Source organism: Pseudorca crassidens, chromosome 16 (genome assembly GCF_039906515.1).
Source record: "Pseudorca crassidens isolate mPseCra1 chromosome 16, mPseCra1.hap1, whole genome shotgun sequence".
NCBI lineage: Eukaryota > Metazoa > Chordata > Mammalia > Artiodactyla > Delphinidae > Pseudorca > Pseudorca crassidens.
Window position 1 is genome coordinate 65,298,447 of NC_090311.1, and position 15,359 is coordinate 65,313,805.

The 15,359-nt window shown below is 34.9% G+C and overlaps 1 protein-coding gene across 1 annotated transcript in view; it reads left to right on the forward strand.

Annotated features, from left to right (window-relative positions):
- Positions 1-15,359, forward strand: part of CTNNA3 (catenin alpha 3) — a 1,581,323-nt gene that overhangs the window by 1,149,199 nt on the left and 416,765 nt on the right. The gene's annotated exons all lie outside the window — the stretch shown is intronic.

A 15,359-nucleotide genomic window follows, 5' to 3' on the forward strand; every position in this document is an offset into this window, starting at 1 on the left:
AAAATATTTTTTCTCTTCTAACCTTTTTATTTTATTACCTTCTAAAACACATATGCCTCTCTCTCTTCTGTGTTGCATTCATTTCTCTAATTTCTGTGCCCTAGTGTTTTCCTCATCCATAAAATGGAGGTGAGCATTTTATTTATCTCATTGTACTGTTTTGCTGGTTAAATAAGGTGATACAAGTCAAGCATAAAAAAGTATCTGTTGACACATAGTGACTGCTCACTAAATATTGTCTGTAGCTACTCGTGATTATACGTATACCATCTTAATCCATGCTATTGCAACTCGGACTATTATCATTACTACAACCAATTATTAATTAGATTTGCTTAAGTACTGTCACATACGAGGCAATGTACTAAATGTAAGTATGTATATGTGTGTGTGTGTGCATGGTTATTTAATCCCCTCAAAGCTCTATGTGGTGTGTACTATTGCAAAGTCCTATTTATATTGGAGGAAACAAACACAGAGAGACCAAGTGATCAGCCCATAGTCACAAGGTTGGTGAATGCTAAAATTAGAAAAATCTTCCTAGTCTTACTTTATCTTCAAAAAAGCCAAGCTTGTGACTTGGACAGGGAACTGTGGTTGGAATGATTAGGCTAATTAGGAATCTTTACAAATCTAGTTCATAAGCAACTTGAAAAAAAGGAATAATTAATTTTGAGCAAAGTAACTTCTCTAGCTTGTGAGAAAATGAGGCAGCACTTTAAATACTACTATAGCAGAATCTTAAACCCAGTACATTTTTCTTCTGTTGCTATTTCTTCTTTGAGAGGTGATGCAGCAGAACAAGATTTTTCTTTTAAGTGTAAATATTCTAAGAAATGTTTTCTCGGTGTTGTAAAATGCAGTCCCTTACTATATTCTATGATGTTCCCTGATATCATCCCTGTCTACTCATTCACTCTAAAATGAATATTTACCACTTTATTTCTACTAAACCTGAAATGTAAAACTCTTAGTGTTTCGCTGAATGGTGGCCCTTTAACATTAATAGAATAAAGTGAGGTCTAAAGCCTTACTGTGTTGTACAAGAAACAATGGACAACAAACTGTTCTTTATATACATTAGATTCACTTTCACCTCACAGGTTATTTATTCAAACTGTATTTATATTAGCACTTCAAACAAAGTAGATTTTTTAAACTCTTGGAAAAGAATACCAAAACCTTCTACCATGTGCACTATCACTGCAAAAAAAAGAAAATGAGAAAATAAATTAAAATTGCATGAGTTTCTAAAAAGAGCTTATCCTTTTAAGATATTTGGCTGACATCTTGTATACAATTATTTGGAGGTAGGTTGGGCTGTTAACTGCTTTATTTTCTGAGTTGTGGAATGGAACTCAGAGTGGTTGAAGGTTTCGCTTTTTGATTGTTAGGATGAGTTTTATAGAAAATTATTTAATATAGCAATTACATCTGAAAAATGAGTTTAAACTTAGACTACAACCCAAGATGGAGAAAAAGATAATTTATTTCCCAGTAGGAAATCTGTTAATCAAAGCCAATGCTATCTTCCTTTCACAAATGAAGCCCATTATAAAGTTAGGCACTTTTAGTATTTTAGTGTCATTTGTCAACTCAATTATTTCCATTTTCATGTAGAAAACAATCAAAAAGAAATGCATGTATTCTTGCCACAAAAATAGCAGGTTAACACTCTGTAGCACGTTATTATTTTAAAAGATATATTGCTAGACTCTGAGTCATTAAATTATTTCCCTAAAATGATGGTGTTGTCTGGAATCTAGATTTGCTGGATGAATGCCCTTTGGTAATGCAGTAGTTACTGCCTTTTGCTAAATGTTATAATTTATAGGAGCCAAAAAAGCACAGCTCCTGGAATTTCCTGGAATTGAAAAAAGCTTTCTAAAGGCATTCATTTATAATTTTTTACTTAAGATTATTTATCAAGCTAAAACTTTAACTATAAAACCTCAGTTTTAATTTCAGTTGTTGAAATGTCCAAATCAAGCAATTGAAAAACAAAATGATAACATGGCTCATATGCTTTTCACCACATTATACTGCATGTAGAAAAGGGCCCAGTGCAGCGCCTGGGATCTCCACTGTGTTGGTTCCCTCTTCCCCCTCCCCTCTTGCTTCTTTATTGCTTCGCATTTCTATACACTACAGATTTCCAATCAGCACTAAAAAAAAAAAGCCCCAAAGCTCTACAGTGCAATTTTCACCCAATTGTCCCATAACTTGTGGATACAACCACTTCGTGTTGGTGCATGCAACCCCAGCACCTTTAATTTCCTTTCATTTCTTTCTTTCATCTCTCATTTTATTAACCATTTAAAGGAAATATTTTCTAGGATTTTTAAATTTGTTTAACTACATGTGTATCAAAACTTTGTACAAAGTGTCTTTATATACTGGAAAAATGGCAGAATTTTTCTAAAATATACAATAGGTATTTCTGCAAGAGAGTAAATTAAAAATTAAGTTCAATATCAGCCTTTCTAAAAGTAATCAGTCCTTTACAAATGTTTGCATTATGTAGTTCTCACAAATAACTTGAGTAGAAAGAATTCTTAATTATTTAATCTATGAATCACCAAGTGGTATTTAGAACTACTGTTTATGAAATAGTGCTTATTTGTAAGAGTAGTTTAAAATGAATTGAGGCTATAACTTCATTAATTTACCTAGTTAAATTTACATGAATGGCCTTTCTTTCCCTTTTCTCCAGAATAATTTCTGCTTATCATTTAGATTTCAGTTTAAGCATAACTTCCTCAGGGAAGTAGCTTCCCAAATCTGAATAGGTCAAATTCATCAGCTATCAGAAACTGAAATCTCAAACAGAACAGCAAAAATTTTTAAATGGTTATATGTGATTTGAACAAGTCATCTCAAAGGCTTGATTAATACTCTATAGCAAAGAAAAAATATATTTTTTTCAAATACACATGGAGTGTTATAAAAATTGACCACATAGTATATAACAAAGGAAAAAAGTCTATCTAGTTCCAGAGAATGAGTCCAGTACAAACTATGTTATTTCACCATAATATGATTAAATTAGCACTAAAAATATGCAGAAAAACATGTTTGAAAACAAAGAAATTATTCTTAAATAACAGGTTAAAGAGGAACTCATAATGTAAAGTAAGAAATATATATACCTGAAAGACAATAAGAATCCATTTTATAACTTATAAAATGCATCTAAGTCTGTAATAACTGCAAGTTATCGTGTGAAACTTATTTTTTTAATGGGAAAAAAAGTTACTTAAGCATTCATCTCTAGAAACTAGCTAATGAACAACAGAGTTAAGCTGGAAAAAGTAGAAAAAAATAGAGAGTAGACAAAATCATAGAAAATAAAACAGATTTTAAAGCTGGTTCTTTACAAGTTTTGTCAATGAAATAAAGCTCTTGCAAGACAGAATACAATTTTTTCTTTTAAAGATTACAAACACTAACTGTGAAGGGAAATAAAACTATAAATAGAGTAGAGCAAAAATATCATTTGAAAATAATATGAAACATGTTAAGGAATTTTGCATTTAAGGAATGCAACTTCAATACACTTGGAAATTTAGATGAAGTGAGCAATTTTCATGAATGAAAATTCAATAATTATACTAAAAATAGACTTAAGTAAAACAGAAAACCTGAGTAAACTTGCAAATAAATTAAATCCTCCACCTTTGCCCCCAGCAAAACATACCAGATCTAGATGTTTTTTCCAAGCAGATTCTACCAGATATTCAAGGAGATTAGTCTTGTCTTTTACAAATTATTTCAAGACTAAAGAAAGATGCAAAGTCACATGATTAAGTCTATCAGTGTAATTTTAACATCCACAGCAATCAGAAATAGAACAAAAATTACAGGCCAATTTTATATATAAACATATATGCAATATGAAGTCCTTAAAAGGACTTAAAAGTTAAATCTAAAATGGCCACACATGTAAAGAAACACATCATGACCAAGTAGCATTATTATTCTTAAAAATGATTATATTCATTAAAAGCCTGGTAGCTCTAGAATTTCTATATAGGAGAGGATTATGGTTCAACAGGAGGTTATAAAAACCACCACCAGGGGTAGTTGGGTTGGATGAGATTGTGAAGGGATTGAAGCTTTCCCAAGCCACTGTTAGCATAGCTAATTTCTTTTTTGGTTTTTCTTCATTTTTCTTTTCTTTCTTTCTCTCTTTCTCTCTCTCTCTCTCTCTCTCTCCTTCATCTCTCTGAGATTACAATAGCAATTCTGTGGCTAGATTAAATGACTTGGGAAAAAAGCAAAGAGATAAGTACAATGGTAAGATATAAAAATAGCCTTTCTGTAGAACCAATCTACCCTAGAGATATGTATCAGAAAAATGAGTAGACACAATTCGCTGTAAAATGGACTATCAATAACAGTAACAACTTCCTGTTTTTGAAAAAAAAATTAAAAACAAAATGAACATAATGTTGTACATGAAATAGAATAGACCTACATGAAAGAAAATCAATAATCTTCTGTTAGTAACTGATCAAGCCTTGATTTGAGAATCATATATGCTCTTCTCTTGTAAGAGATACAGAAAAATAGGAGTGGTCTTGGAGAAAAACAAAGTTTAAATAATAGAAAATAGATTTAATGAGGCATCCATAAGAAATCGGACCTTTATTATTTAGCAAGGATTGATGGGGAGTAAACATTTTCAAGTGTCCTTATCAGTCTGATTTTGAGCAGTTTGTCGCCACCATTAAAAAAATAACCTGCTGCAAGAAGTCATTGACTATAATTAAAGTAGTAACTATAAAAGAAAGAGTGTATTTGTGTAATGGTCACCTCTAAAGATCAGTCGAGAAGTGTCAACATTGAACATTTATAGACAGCATGAAGTCAGGGCCCCAGAAATGGCAATCTCTAGAAATTCCATTTGGAAAAAATACAAACCGTGCCCCACTTACTTCTGCAAAGAATTGGAACCAGCAGGGTTCATTTCAGCTTTGTATTTCTGAGCTCATTTTTTTCTCATATCTATATCACATTTATTATGAAGCTCTTATGAATTTTAAAGTCCCCTTTTGAATTAAATTGCCTAACCAGAGCACCATTTGTTTTGAAAATATTTATATATTTAAATTCTATAATAATCCTTCTGTTTCACCAATGAACAAAACAGGTGGAACAAATTTAAGAAAATAAGATAATTATTAGTTTTTCTCTTAGATAGTGTAGTTTGAAGGAAAGACGGAATAGACTGAGTATATCAAACAGCAGGACTTAGCTGTGAAGATTTAATGCATGGGGACTATTTTTCCACTTTCTTTTCTGTATCTTCCCTTTTATATTTTAAAATTCTATTTTGGTAGTTAAAGCTGTACCTATTATTGATTATGGGTATCTGGACATGGAAAATCGCAGTCAGACATAAACCTCTGAAAGAAAGACCTTGTGTTTTGTTATTACAAATCGTCACTCTACATTATGGGACACCCAGGCAGTGCCATTTCTGTCTAACCTTCTAGATAATGGAATTTCATGGCTGTTTAATCTTTTAAAGAAACATGAAGACTCCTGAGATTACATTTCCATGCCTTTGTAAATTGTAGCTTACTAGTATTAAGGTACAAGAAGATGCCTCTTCAGGCTTCATAGCTTGCACCAAATAATTAGTGGTTAATACCATTTTACCATTATTTGTTTTAAAAAAGTGGCAAAATATTAAAAGAACGAATTCCCAGCTATGATTAAGGTCAATATGATTCAGCATAAAAATTTGGGGGAAATTCAGAAGAATGTTTGAAATTATTGAAATTGTCTAGTGATATAAGACAGTTTTTCTTTTTATTGAGTATGAAAATGAACGATATGACCTTCTTCTAGAGCAGGGCTTTTCAAACTTGAAACCACCTGGGAGTCTTTTTAAGATTCTGATTCAGTAAGTCTGAGATAGGGCCTGAGATTCTGCATGTCTGACAAGTGCTTAAGTCATGCTCATGGTGCTGGTCAATACACCAGACATTGGTAGCAAGAATAGAGTGTAGAGGTTTGTAACCTAGGCTCCACGGAGGAGTCTCAAGGTTTGTGTGAACTATATGATGTTGTGCACAGAGTGTGTGTGTGCATTTTCAAGGGAGAGTACCTGTAAGTTTTATCACATTCTCAAGACTTGTGTGACCTACCCCTCTATAAAGTCTTGATTAGTATTTCCTTAGTATGTTTCTTGTAGATGCTAGTCCTATAAGATAATAAGGTTGGGATACTCCGTATATTTATCTTTTGTATATTTAAAATAAATATTAATATGGTAAATATTTCAAGAAATTCTAAAGTTATTTTACCCACTTAACTTTCCTTAACCATGGCATTTCTTAAACTAGTAATGGAATTAATTCTTTTTCTCAAGTTTTACCAAATAATGTTCCATGAACAATAAAAAAAGATATTGATTTACTTTAAGCAAAGATTAATATGTAAATCTTGGATTTCCTTTCCCTGTTTTGTTTTGTCCTGATTACATGTGACTCACATTTGTTCATATGAACGATCCAGTACCCTAGCCTCTCAATCTCATGGCGTCTTCACTTCCGTTGATTTTTTTCTTCAACACTATTATTAGCCACCCATTCCAGTCGTCAGTCTTAAACTTGATGACTCCCAATTGTTTAACATTAATCTCAACCTTGGTTTTGGCTGGGACTTGTATATCCCACTACTTGTTTGACATCTTCGCTTACTGGCATATATGTATGAACATTTCAGAAATAACATGATCAAAAAAGACTCCTGATTTCCCTCTCTCTTCTAAAGCTACTCCTCTCCCAGTCTTATTCATTTCATTTAATAAGTACATCCATTTACTCATTCCAGGTCAAGCCAGCAAGTAACAAATGGAGTAACTATGTGGGTAAAAGTAATTAATCCTGATTAACAGGAAGGTAGGGCTATGCTACATATTTGGCGCAGAGAATAGTAATGTCTGAAACTTGATGGATTTCTTGACACCTCTTGGTATTTTGACACCAAGATTTAATTTAAAAAAATGGACAAGTACAAGTAGATATGACCTGGGGAGGAAAGGTAACTAGAGGTTTGGACCTCTCAGGGATGAGTCAGGATCATCTCACCATACAAGCTGCCTTGATTAGCAGAGGTGCTGGCTAAGGATTAGGAAAAATAAAATGGATTATGGTAGAGACAATCATGAGTCTTGGTTACAACCCCAAGAGCAGCTACATTAGTGCAGGTTGTAATTCATCTCACTAACTCTTTACGTGTAAGTTACCCAGGACACAACACCAGCCAGGATCCCCCAGAGAAGCTATTCCTAGATACAGTGAATTTATGATAAGAAACAAGTAAATATGAGTGGTACAAGGGATAGACTGTAGTAGGTCCTGCAGTACTCCATCCTCTTTAGGGACTATGCAACTGTCCTTCAGCCACTAGGAATATCTGTTGTCAGTGTCTCATGGTTGTGCCCCTCACTGGGACTCACCTTTCACTGCAGGAAACTTCCTTTCCCAGAGTTATGCCGCCTCCCAAGTGGTGGCCTGCAGTTAGGGACTGGCTTATATTTATATGAGGATATATTAACTCCTTGCTTCAATTTGGGAGAATTCTAATAGGCTCCAGAGCGCCTAAGAGTATCATTTTAGAGCTCAGTGGGTCCACTTCTCATTTAGCAGAGTTCTACCTTCCTCATTTCTTTCTAGGTGTATCTTCGGGAGAGCTCCTCAACAAATCTGCATGCAGTTCCTCATGTACAAATCTGTTCCTTAGAACCAATCTAAGATATGCCCTATTTAAAATTATACCTCCACCATATTCTCTCTATTTATTTACCTAACTTTATTTTATTTACGGTATTTATCAGCATCAGAAGTTATTATACTTATCCATCCCCCCTTTTTTTTTTTTGTTTGTTTTGGGGTTTTTTTGTTGCTGTTATTCCTCTTTAATAGAATGTAGGCTTTCTTGGGTTGGTAACTTTGTCTTTCCTGTCTAGCGCTGTGTCTCAAATACCAAAATTATTCTTAACTGATGATCTTGTAAATTCTTCTTAAATGGATTTGTGAATCCTGTATCTATATAAAAATCACTACAGAGTAATGATTACATTCATGATTATTATATAGAAAAAAGTTTTAAAAAATACTTATATAAGTAATGTTATACATTTAATTTACTGATAAATTTTAGAGTTTTGACATATCAAAAGGAAAAATATAATCAAAGAAAAACAGAAAATCAAAATAAGTTAAGGAGTACAGGCATACCTCATTTTATTGTTCTTTGCAGATGTTGAGTTTTTTTTTACAAATTGAAGATTTGTGGCAATCCTGCATAGAGCAAGTCTATAGGTGCCATTTTTTCCAACAGCATTTGCTCACTTTGTGTCTCTGTGTTACATTTTGGTAATTCTCTTAATGTTTCAAACATTTTTATTATTATTATATTTGTTATGGTGATCTGTGACCAGCGATCTTAGATGTTACTCTTGTAACCATGCTCATGTAACACAGCAAACGTCTCCACAAATGTAGGATATGTTTTTGACTATTCCATCGACTAGGCTTTCCTTCATCTCTCTCTCTCCCCTTAGGCCTCCCTAGTCTGTGAGACACAATATTGAAATTAGGCCAATTAATAACCCTACAATGGCCTCTAAGTGAAAGGAGTAGTTGCACATCTCTCACTTTAAATCAAGAGCTAGAAGTGATTAAGCTTAGTGAGGAAGGCATGTCAAAAGCCAAAATAGATGCTAGGCCTCTTGCACCAAACAGGCAAGTTGTGAATGCAAAGGAAAAGTTCTTGAAGGAAATTAAAAATGCTACTCCAGTGAACACACCAATGATAAGAAAGTGAAATAGTCTTATTACTGATACGGAGCAAGTGTGAATGGTCTGTATCAAAAATAGCCCCAACCTTCGCTTCAGCCAAAGCCTAATCCAGAGCAAAGCCCTAATTCTCTTCAATTCTGTGAAAGGCTGAGAGAGGTAAGAAAACTACAGAAGAAAAGTTTGAAGATAGCAGAGGTTGATTTATGAGGTTTAAGGAAAGAAGCTCTCTCTATAACATAAAAGTGCAAAGTGAAGCAGTCAGTGCTAATGTAGAAGCTGTAGCAAGTTACCCAGAAGATCTAGCTAAGATAATAAAAAAAGGTGGCTACACTGAACAACAGATTTTCAATGTAGACAAAACATCCTTCTACTGGAAGAATATGTCATCTAGTAATTCATAGCTAGAGAGGAGAAGTCAATACTTGTCTTCAGAGTTTCAAAGGACAGGCTGACTCTCTTGTTAGGGCTAAAGCAGCTGTGACTAAGTTGAAGCCAAAGTTCATTTAACCATTCCGAAAATCCTAGGGCTCTTAAGAATTATGCTAAATCTCTTCTGTTTGTCCTGCTTAAATGAAGCAACAAAACCTGGATGACAGCATATCTGTTTTCAATATGGTTTATGAATATTTTAAGGCCACTGTTGAGACCTACTCCTCAGAAAAAAAAAAAAGATTTCTTCACTGACAATGCATCTGGTCACCCAAGAGCTCTGATGGAGGTATACAATTAGATTAGTGCTGTTTTCATGCCTGCCAACACAACATCCGTTCTGCAGCCCATGGATCAAGGAGTAATTTTGACTTTCAAGTCTTATTATTTAAGAAATACATTTCGTAAGGCTAAAGGTGCCATAGAAAGTGATTCCTCTGATGGATCTGGGCATAGTAAATTGAAAACCTTCTGAAGAGAATTCACCATTCTAAATGCGATTAAAAACATTTGTAATTAATCAGAAGAAGTCAAAATGTCAACATTAACAGGAGTTTGAGAGAAGTTGATTCTAATCCTCATGGATGACTTAGTGGTTCAAGACTTCAGGGGAAGAAGTAACTGCACATGGGGTGGAAATAACAAGAGAACTAGAATTAGAAGTGGAGCCTAAAGATGTGACTGAATTGCTGTAATCTCATGATAAAACATTAATAGATGAGGAGTTGCTTCTTATGGATGAAGAAAGAAAATGGTTTCTTGAGATGGAATCTACTCCTGGTGAAGATGCTGTGGAAGATTGTTGAAATGACAAGACAAGATTTAGAATAGTACCTAAATTTAGTTGATAAAGTTTGAGAGGATGGACTCCAATTTTGAAATAAATTCAACTGTGGGAAAAATGCTGTCAAACAGCATTGCACGCTACAGAGAAATTGTTTGTGAAAGGAAGAGTCAATCAGTGTGGCAAAATTTACTCTTGTCTTATTTTAAGAAATTGACACAGCACCCCGCCCTAACCTTCAGCAGCCACCACCCTGATCAGTCAGCAGCTATCAACATCAAGGCAAGACCTTCCACCAGCAAAAAGACGATGACTCACTGATAGCCCAGATAATGGTTAGCATTTTTTAGCAACAAAGTATTTTAGAGTAAGGTTTGTACATTGTTTTTTTTTAGATGTAATGCTATTGCACACTTAATAGACTACAGTATAGTGTAAACATAACTTTCATATGCATTGGGAAACCAAAAATATTGTTACTCACTTTATTGCACTATTTATTTTGTTGCACTGGTCTGGAACCAAACCTGCAATATCTCTGAGGTGTTCCCGTATACTCAACAGCTCCATTACAATATAAAATTTAGAGAACTTAGTCATGTACACACCTTGTTTTATATTAATTTGCTTAATATTCTGGGCTATATTTTAAGTATCAATTATTTTACTTAAGATACGGGGAAAGATTTAGTGACAGAGGATACCTGTTACTTACTGAAGGCCTACTTTTTTTATTTTTAACATCTTTATTGGCGTATAATTGCTTTACAAAGGTGTGTTAGTTTCTGCTGTATAACAAAGTGAATCAGTTGTACATATACATATATCTCCATATCTCCTCCCTCTTAGGTCTCCCTCCAACCCTCCCTATCCCACCCCTCTAGGTGGACACAAAGCAGCAAGCTGATTTCCCTGTGCTCTGTGGCTGCTTCCCATTAGCTATCTGTTTTACATCTGGTAGTGTATATATGTCCATGCCACTCTCTCACTTCATGCCAGTTTAACCTTTCCCCTCCCTGTGAACTCAAGTCCATTCTCTATGTCTGAGTCTTTACTCCTGTCCTGCCCCTAGGTTCCTCAGAACAATTTTTTTTTTTTAATTTTCTTTTTAGCATCCATATATATGTGTTAGCATGTGGTATTTGTTTTTCTCTTTCTGACTTACATCACTCTGTATGACAGTCTCTAGGTGCATCCACCTCACTATAAAGAACTCAATTTCGTTTCTTTTTATGGCTGAGTAATATTCCATTGTATATATGTGCCACATCTTCTTTATCCATTCATCTGTCAATGGATATTTAGGTTGCTTCCATATCCTGGCTGTAGTAAACAGAGCTGCAATGAACATTGTGGTACATTAATCTTTTTTAATTATGGTTTTCTCAGGGTATATGCCCAGTAGTGAGATTGCTGGGTCATATGGTAGTTCTATTTTTAGTTTTTTGAGGAACCTCTATACTGTTCTCCGTAGTGGCTGTATCAATTTACATTCCCACCAACAATGCAAGAGGGTTCCTTTTCTCCACACCCTCTCCAGCATTTATTGTTTGTAGATTTTTTGATGATGTCCATTCTAACCAGTGTCAGGTGATGCCTCATTGCAGTTTTGATTTGCATTTCTCTAATGATTACTGATGTTGAACATCCTTTCATGTGTTTGTTGACAATCTGTATATCTTCTTTGGAGAAATGTCTGTTTAGGTCTTCTGCCCATTTTTGGATTGGGTTGTTTGGTTTTTTTGATATTGAGCTGCCTGGGCTGCCTGTATATTTTGGAGATTAATCCTTTGTCAGTTGCTTCGTTTGCAAATATTTTCTCCCATTCTGAGGGTTGTCTTTTCGTCTTTTTTATAGTTTCCTTTGCTGTGCAAAAGCTTTTAAGTTTCATTAAGTCCCATTTGTTTATTTTTGTTTTTATTTCCATTTCTCTAGGAGGTGGGTCAAAAAGGATCTTGCTGTGATTTATGTCATTGAGTGTTCTGCCTATGTATTCCTCTAAGAGTTTTATAGTGTCTGGCCTTACATTTAGGTCTTTAATCCATTTTGACTTTATTTTTGTGTATGGTGTTAGGGAGTGTTCTAATTTCATTCTTTTACAGGTACCTTTCCAGTTTTCCTAGCACCGCTTATTGAAGAGGCTGTCTTTTCTCCATTCTATAGTCTTGCCTCCTTTATCAAAAATAAGGTGACTATATGTGCGTGGGTTTATATCTGGACTTTCTATCCTGTTCCATTGATCTATGTTTCTGTTTTTGTGCCAGTACCATACTGTCTTGATTACAGTAGCTTTTTAAAATAGTCTGAAGTCAGGGAGCCTGATTCCTGCAGCTCCATTTTTCTTTCTCAAAATTGCTTTGGCTATTTGGGGTCTTTTGTGTTTCCATACAAATTCTGAAAATTTCTCTTCTAGTTCTGTGAAAAATGTCATTGGTAGTTTGATAGGGATTGCATTGAATCTGTAGATTGCTTTGGGTAGTATAGTCATTTTCACAACATTGATTCTTCCAGTCCAAGAACTTGGTATATGTCTCCATCTGTTTGTATCATCTTTAATTTCTTTCATCAGTGTCTTATACTTTTCTGCATACAGGTGTTTTGTCTCCTTAGGTAGGTTTATTCCTAGGTATTTTATTCTTTTTTTTTTTTGCAATGGTAAATGGGAGTGTTTCCTTAATTTCTCTTTCAGATTTTTCATCATTAGTATATAGGAATGCAAGAGACTTCTGTGCATTAATTTTGTGTCCTGCTACTTTACCAAATTCATTGATTAGCTTTAGTAGTTTTCTGGTAGCAACTTTAGGATTCTCTATGTATAGTATCATGTCATCTGCAAACAGTGACAGCTTTACTTCTTCTTTTCTGATATGGATTCCTTTTATTTCCTTTCCTTCTCTGATTGCTGTGGCTAAAACTTCCAAAACTGTATTGAATAAGAGTGGTGAGAGTGGGCAACCTTGTCTTGTTCCCAATCTTAGTGGAAATGCTTTCAGTTTTTCACCTTTGAGGACGATGTTGTCTATGGGTTTGTCATATATGGCCTTTATTATGTTGAGGAAAGTTCCCTCTATGCCTACTTTATGCAGAGTTTTTATCATAAATGGGTGTTGAATTTTGTCGAAAGCTTTCCTGCATCTATTGAGATGATCATATGGTTTTTCTCCTTCAATTTGTTAACATGGTGTATCACGTTGATTGATTTGCTTATATTGAAGAATCCTTGCATTCCTGGAATAAACCCCACTTGATCATGGTATATGATCCTTTTAATGTGCTGTTGGATTCTGTTTGCTAGTATTTTGTTGAGGATTTTTGCATCTATGTTCATCAGTGATATTGGCCTGTAGTTTTCTTTCTTTGTGACATCATTGTCTGGTTTTGGTATCAGGGTGATGGTGGCCTCGTAGAGTGAGTTTGGGAGTGTTCCTCCCTCTGCTTTATTTTGGAAGAGTTTGAGAGGGATAGGTGTTAGATCTTCTCTAAATGTCTGATAGAATTCACCTGTGAAGCCATCTGGTCCTGGGCTTTTGTTGTTGGAAGATTTTTAATCACAGTTTCAATTTCAGTTGTTGTGATTGGTCTGTTCATATTTTCTGTTTCTTCCTGATTCAGTCTTGGCAGGTTGTGCATTTCTAAGAATTTGTCCATTTCTTCCAGGTTGTCCTTTTTATTGGCATAGAGTTGCTTGTAGTAATCTCTCATGATCTTTTGTATTTCTGCAGTGTCAGTTGTTACTTCTCCGTTTTCATTTCTAATTCTATTGATTTGAGTCTTCTGTTCTATTGATTTGAGTCTTCTGTTCTATTGATTTGAGTCTTTTGCAGAGTAATCTTGATTGTAGGTTTTTCCCTTTCATCACTTTAAATATGTCCTGCCACTCCTTTCTGGCTTGCAGAGTTTCTTCTGAAAGAGCAGCTGTTAACCTTATGGGGATTCCCTTGTATGTTAATTGTTGCTTTTCCCTTGCTGCTTTTAATATTTTTTCTTTGTATTTTATTTTTGATAGTTTGATTAATATGTATCTTGGCGTGTTTCTCCTTGTATTTATCCTGTATGGGACTCTTTGTGCTTCCTGGACTTGATTGACTATTTCCTTACCCATATTAGGGAAATTTTCAACTATAATCTCTTCAAATATTTCCTCAGTCGCTTTCTTTTTCTCTTCTTCTCCTGGGAGCCCTGTAATTTGGATTCTGGTGCATTTAATGTTGTCCCAGAGGTCTCTGAAATTTTCTCAATTCTTTTCATTCTTTTTTCTTTTTCTACTTCGTGGTAGTTGTTTCCACTATTTTTTCTTCCAGATCACTTATCAGTTCTTCTGCCTCACTTATTCTGCTATGATTCCTTCTAGAGAATTTTTAATTTCATTTATTGTGTTGTTCATCATTGTTTGTTTGCTCTTTAGTTCTTTTAGCACTTCTTGTATTTTCTGCATTCTAGTTCCAAGATTTTGGATCATCTTTACTATCATTACTCTGAATTCTTTTTCAGGTAGGCTGCCTATTTCCTCTTCATTTGTATGGTCTGTTGGGTTTTTACCTTGCTCCTTCCTCTGCTGTGTATTTCTCTGTCTTCTCATTTTGCTTAACTTACTGTATTTGGGGTCTCCTTTTTGCAGGCTGCAGGTTCGTAGTTCCCATTGTGTTTCATGTCTGCCCCCGGTGGGTAAGGTTGTTTCAGTGGGTTGTGGAGAGTACTGGTGCCTGTGTTATGGTGGATGAGGCTGAATATTGTGTTTCTGGTGGGCAGGACCACGTCTGGTGGTGTGTTTTGGGGTTTCTGTGAACTTATTATGATTTTAGGCAGCCTCTGTGCTAATGGGTGGGCTTGTGTTCCTGTCTTGAAAGTTGTTTGGCATAGGGTGTCCAGCACTGGAGCTTGCTGGTCGTTGAGTGGAGCTGGGTCTTAGTGTTGAGATGCAGCTCTCTGGGAGAGCATTTGCCATTTGATGTTACTTGGGGCCAGGAGGTCTGTGGTGTACCAGTATCTTGAGCTCGGCTCTCCCACCTCAGAGGCTCAGGCCTGACACCCGGGCAGAGCACCAAGACCCTGTCAGCCACATGGTTCGGAAGAACAGGGAGAAAAAGAAAGAAAGAAAGAAAAAATAAATAAATACAATAAAATAAAGTTATTCAAATGAAAAAAATATTAAAAATTAAAAAATAAAAAAGTAATAAAATAAATAAAAAGAAAGAAGAGTGTAACCAAACCAAAAAACAAATACACCAATGATAACAAGCACTAAAACTATACCAAAAAATAAGAAGCGGACAGTCAGAATACTAGGACAAATGGCAAAAGCAAAGCTATACAGACAAAATCACACAAAG